Genomic DNA, 6452 nt, shown 5'->3' on the forward strand with positions numbered 1-6452 from the left:
TCATGTCAACCACCAAAAGGGCCTACAATGGGCACCTGAACATCAGAAGGGGACCACAGAGCAACGGAAGAAGGTGGCTTGGTCTGAATCACGTTTTCTTTTACATAAAGCGAATGGCCGGGTGCAGGGGAGTCCCGAAGTCAGGTGTCACCTGGAGTGGATACCGGGTGACACCCCACCGTGACATCATCACTCATGACGTCATTGCGCATGCGTGACCATCTTTGCGATACCTGTCGGCGGCCATCTTGGTGATGGACGACGGCAGGGAGAGGAGGGGACGTTCACATGGCCGGATAAGGTATGCCGCCGGGTCCCCTCCTCTCTCCTACAACTGTCGATGACCGAGTGTCTTTTCAGAGGGGGTGACACCAAAACGACTGACAGTCATTTTGGTGTCACCCCTCGAATGGTGTCACTCAGGTGCAGACCGCACCCCCCTTGTGACACCACTGGCCAGGTGGGTGTCACTTACATGGGGAAGAGAGTGCACCAGGATGCACTATGGGAAGAAGGTAAGCTGGAGAAGGCAGCGTGATGCTTTGATCAATGTTCTGCTGGGAAACCTTGGGTCCTGCCATTCATGTGGATGTTACTTTGACACGTACACCCATTGCTCCTGACCAAGTACACCCCTTCATAAAAAGGGTATTCCCTGGCCTCTTTCAGCAGGATAATGCGCCCTGCCATACTGCAAAATGGTTCAAAAAAGGTTTGAGGTGTTGACTTGGCCTCCAAATTCTCCAGATCTCACTCCAATCGATCTGTGGGATGTGCAGGAAAAACAAGTCCGATCCATGGAGGCCCCACCTCACCTTACAGAACTTACAGGATCTGCTACTGACGGCTTGGTGCCCGATACCACAGCATACCTTCAGGGGTCCAGTGGAGTCCATAACTCCATGGGTCAGGGCTGTTATGGTGGTAAAAGGGAGGACCTACTCAATATTAAGCAGGTGGTCACAATGTTATGGCTGATCGGTGTATGTTCTGCATGGGTCTGCTTGGTTAGATGTCACTTGAGTAAATAACCAGGGTAGACACATTATTATTATGATTATGCAGCATTGATATAACTCCAACAGATTGTGGAGCGCAGCTGGTACAGTTGCAATGTGCAAGACAAGGGGGATAGGCTGGGTTTTTATTTGTTCCTCCACAGATTCCGCCATTCACAATAAACAGCCATTGCATCCACGACTCCAGCGGCTGCTCAATACCCATCTGTTTGGATGCAGGCGCAGTTCGGGTGAAAATTAAGTCAATGAAAAAAAGACTTTTGAAGAACAGAGGAGTGCTGACAGGGCCACATGCTGATCCGATTTCCAACCAGTGTATGGCCAGCTCTAGGAAGGTCCCTGCTCCTATTATCAAGTTTTGGTAGAGCTAAAGAGCATTTACAAAGATTGTACAATCAGATTATAAAGTATATGGCCAGTGTAAGGCAGCTGTGTCTGGATGGGTTCTTTGTATGATGGATCTGACCCTTTCACAATCAGTGTGGTCATATCAGGAAGGGAGCCAAACTAACCAATGGCATTTTGTATCCCCCAATCAATCATATAAAAAAATAGGAATAACACAACACATCAGATAATGGCATGTCGACTGGATTCACACTGTTCCGTGCATGCAGCACATATGGTAATGCACATGCATAGGAATGAATGGGCCCATATCTTTGCCACAACAGCATCACATATATATGAACTAGCCAATAAGAAAGATGTATGTGAAGACTAAAAAAAAAAAAAAAAAAAAGAAGAGTTAAAAAAAACTTTATTGGCTTCACAAATGGCGACAAGAAGATATGTACAGCCAACACATTTATCAGGGCTTAAACAATAGACAACAGGATAGGGGCGCCCCGAGGCCGGGTGTCGCCCGGAGCGGATACCGGGTGACACCCCACTGTGACGTCATCGCGCATGCTCGGGCGCGGTGATCTTTTTGATACCTGCCGGCGTCCATCACCAAGAGAGGAGGGGACGTTCACTTGGCGGGATAAGGTATGCTGCAGGGTCCCCTCCTCTCTCTCCTGCAGCTGTCAGGCTCTAGGTCCATGACCAAGTGCCCGACTTTTCAGAGGAGGTGACACCAAAATTACTGCCAGTCATTTTAGTGTCACCCCTCCAATGGTGTCACCCGGGTGCGGGCCGCACCCTCCTTGTGACGCTGGATGAACTTACGGCCCCTGCACACAATCCAATTTCTCAGGCAGGACTGGAAATCCCGGGATCTATACCAGCAGTTCAGCATTTGTACAAATAAACATCTCAAATCTATTTGTGGTTTTTCTTAGATGCAGATTAGATAGGATATAATGGGGATTCTACTTGCAATACATCCTCATGCAGCAAGATGCAAGTGCGAATAGACCCCTTGGGATAGATAGTGGGTGCCATTTCAGGGGTTCTGATCATACGGATGTGAAAGTTTCCATCCCTGCGTGTTGGATTTTTATTCTACAATAACTGACTGCAGAGATTAAAGAAGGAATCCCGGGTATAATAAACATTAATCTTTGCAGTGCAGGGTTAGCCCCACTTAAGTGCTTGTTTTGGTCCAGTGTCTAAAATAAAAAATAAAAAGATTGTTCAACGCTCCCCCTCCACTCTGGCTATGGATTCTCCATGAGCGTTCTCATGTCCAATGCAAGTGAATGGGCGTGATGACATCATGGGTCCTTATACTGCCGGAGCCTGGGGGGAGAAGAGGTTGTGGAGAACAGTCTATCAGCCAGGTGGGACCAAGCATCGGGTGAGTATATTTTCTTTATTTTAGAACCTAGACCAGGAGTGGGCAGCTCCAGCATTCCAGCTGTGCTACCTACAAATCCCAACATGCCCCTGGGAGTCAGTCTTACAATGTCTCATGGGACATTGTAAGACTGAGGGCCAAAGTGGCCCACTGCTGCACTAGACCAAAACAAGTACTTGACCCTTGCAGTGCGGAGGTATCTCAGAGTTTTTCTTTAACAGTCACCATGGTATATGTAGGTGCCATGTCAAGCGCCTCCTGTTGCGCACAAATTAATTTTTTTTTTTTAATACATTGATGCATCATATAGATATTTTTATTTTTGGGGTAGCAGCTTTTTCGCTTTGTCGTTCTATTCGCCCCACCAATATTTCCATTCTTCTATCCATATGATCAGATAATCTGCCTGTGAGTTCTTGTTTCGACCTGCCTTTCTCGCATTGTCGGCGGCGTCTTCTCTTCCCAACTGAGCTCTGCCATGTGGAGAGGAGCAGAGCTTTCATTCCCCACACGGGGAGGAGGGAGCAGGAGGCGTCCGAGCCAAAAAGTAAAAGGGGGGGGGAGAGAGACAATGAGGAGGGAGGAGAGAGGTCTGGACTGCATCCCAAAAACTTATTATATCTGCCACATCAGCACCACACTGACGAATCACTCAGATGGGGAGCAGATGGCAAGCACAGCGCTGGCTCGAAGGGGTTAGATAGCTGGGATGCGGAGGCGCCTGGCAGGAGATGGGTTAACGGCGAGATTGCTTTGCTGGAAGCGCAGAGGGAACTTTTTCCTTTGATACGTGGATATTTCCAGGTGTCACTTACAGTAAAACCGAGGATACGCGTTCAACCGCTAAAGGTCTGCTTATGGTTTCTTGAACTTTAAAGCAATGCTGTCGTGGAGACAGATCATTGTCGTAGGATGCCCTGCGTTGACTATGACTTGGGCAAATGGCTTTGGCACATTCTGCTTAGACAGACCCTATCATTTTGCCCGTTCAAGGTAAAGTGGCAGGTTCTCTTGAAAGAAGCTCACCTTCCCTGTAGTACTTAGTACTAAGCAGCCAATGGCAAGGCCTGAACACTATCACATGAGCGACAGGGGAGGAGGTCAGTGAATAAAAGCTAAATAAAGGAAGGCAGGGGTCCAAAAAACCTTTATTGGCTTCACAAATGACAAGAAGAAGATTTGCACAGCCAACATGTTTCGGGGTCAGGAAACCTCCTTCTTTAGGCCTTAAGCAATGGACAACAGGACACTGAGGGACTATAAACCTACAGCCCCTGCCCACAATCCTATTTCTCAGGCAGGGGTGGAAATCCTCAGAAGCAAAGTAAAGCATCTGTAAAACATCATCAAATGGATGTCTAGATGTTTTACTTGTACAAATGCTGAACTGCTGGTAAAGATTTGAGGATTTCCACTCCTGCCTGAGAAATAGGATTGTGTGCAGGGGCTGGAGGTTTAGAGTTCATCAGAGTCCTGTTGTCCATTGCTTAAGGCCTAAAGAAGGGGTATTCCTGACCTCAGAAACGTGTTGGCTGTGCACATCTTCTTGTCACCATTTGTGAAGCCAATAAAGGTTCTTTTGGACTCTTGAGATGATTACCTGTTTCTCTGTTTTAGGCTTTGTTCACGTGGATTGCTCATTCTGGGTGTCCCCTCCACTTGAAGGGCACCCGATTTTGTGTAGAGCTGCCAGAACCAAGCCATCAGGCACAAATATTGCTCCTATGTAACTCAAGAAAGTTTGTGGACCAGCGCCTCATCCACACTCACCCTGGGAGGAAGTCAGTAACACTGTGTAAGCTCCAACATCATTCCTCATTGAGCTTACACTGGGTATGGACTCCGCAGTCTGTTCAACCGGAACCAGGAACCCATACCCAGTATAAGCTCCATGTCATACATTGTCGGAGCTTACACTGTGTTGCGGACTTCCTCCATCCTTCATGCGACAGTGCTCAGGCCTGGTGTTTGGCTTCTCAGGCCTAAGAACTGCAACCTATGAGGATATCACCTTTTTTCCCAAACCCAGAAAAAAGGCCTCTGGGGAGCAGCAGGGAAGCACAGCAGAGGTAAGAAAGGAAGAGGGGAGCCATTTTGATTAAACTGATTTTTCTGCAAAGTTACAGATTTCACTCTCTGCAAAATTTCTGCTGCCGCGGCAGAACGTCTAAATGTTGCTCCTTGTGTTCCTGAGGCTAAATATGCTTGAAAAATATTTACTTTTTCTTTATTTTTTTTTGGAAAGAGTGCTTTTTTTTAGGCGGGGGGTGTATTTAGGGTATATTAGTTTCTTTTATTTAGGGGTGGATTCATAAAACTTAAAACTCAGCCATTTACTGGGCGAATGTCGTTCATATGGCGTTCCTGCCACTAGATGGAGCCAAGGGGGCATAGGATTTTGCTCCTTAACTCCATCTAGTGGTGGGATGGATATCCCTATGCTCCCTGGCTCCATCTAGTGCCAGGATGGACATTGCTATGCTCCTCAACTCAATCTAGTAGCAGGATGGACATTCCTATGCTTCACCTCTCCATCTAGTGGCAGGATGGACATTTCTATGCCCTTCGGCTCGGTCTAATGCAGGGATGGACATTCCTATGCTTCTCGGCTCCATCTGGTGGCAGGATAGACATTCCTATGCTCCTCAACTCCATCTAGTGGTGATAATGTGTGGTGAGAATGTGGCATTTGCCCAGCGTATGGCTTTGTGGAAGTTTTAAGTTCATTCCCTTAGTGTTTTTTGTGTTCATAATTTTTTTTATCAGTATTAATTTATATTTTATTTCACTATGTGTTTTTTCCGTGAGAAAAGCATAAAACAATAACTAACGAGAGGCTCTTTTTGTCACAAGAACAGATCCAGGATAGCTGAAGGGAGCTTCCATAACCATTAAGGGCCATTTAAAGCTTCTCACAAACCATTCAAAACTTCTACAATTTCACCTTCCACATTGACACCAAAACATTTTGCCAAAAAAAGCTAAATTTTGGCAAAATTTCACCAACATATTCAGGCAAATAAAACTAATTTTTCACGTAAAAGGTGAACATCAGCATTCGGGGGATTGTTCTTACATGAGAACCTGTCCTCTCAAGAACCAGCCCGCTGCTTATATTCGAGCTAACCGATTTCAATAATGTTCAGAGACTTCCTGTTGTGAAGTGACAATGCTCTGTCCCTGTCTCCCAGTTGTACTCCTGCATAGTCACCCCCTTTCATATGCACACATGATGGAGACTACAAGCGGCTGTGCCGATGCGCACATTATCTACCATGATCCACCATTGTGAATATCAGGAAGCCAGGCCAGAGCGATGATGTGCAGGGGACACTGGAGCGCATGCATGCAGACAGTAAGTGGCTAAAAGAGGCTGCAGGAGATCAGTAGCACAGAGATGCAGCAAAAATCTGAAAACCATATTTAATGTTTAAAACAAAACAAAAATTGCCATTGTTGAAGACCATCCAATAGGGTTGTAGATCTAAGAGCATGACTGGTCTGCGGCTTATGGTGGCAAATCACTAACTGTCATCGTGCATCACACATTGTGTTTATTCACACTGCAGGAAGGGAAGAAGAACAGAGAATCGGCTCGGCTATCCCACGGCTGAACAAGCTTTCAGGCTGGAAGGCCAACTTCCGCAAAGCAGAGATGACATTTTCAGAGGGGCTGGCTGCAAGGACGTATG

General features: G+C 46.6%; 1 long non-coding RNA gene across 1 annotated transcript in view; it reads left to right on the forward strand.

The window, feature by feature from the left end:
• Positions 1-271: 271 nt before the first annotated feature.
• The window catches only part of LOC108784015, a 17244-nt gene continuing 11063 nt past the window's right edge, over positions 272-6452 (forward strand). Inside the window, exon 1 of the long non-coding RNA XR_001941046.1 lies at positions 272-282. This is a non-coding gene — a long non-coding RNA (uncharacterized LOC108784015). The remainder of the gene's footprint in view (positions 283-6452) is intronic.

Source organism: Nanorana parkeri, unplaced genomic scaffold, assembly GCF_000935625.1.
Source record: "Nanorana parkeri isolate BGI_ZX_2015 unplaced genomic scaffold, ASM93562v1 scaffold96, whole genome shotgun sequence".
NCBI classification, from domain to species: Eukaryota; Metazoa; Chordata; class Amphibia; order Anura; family Dicroglossidae; genus Nanorana; species Nanorana parkeri.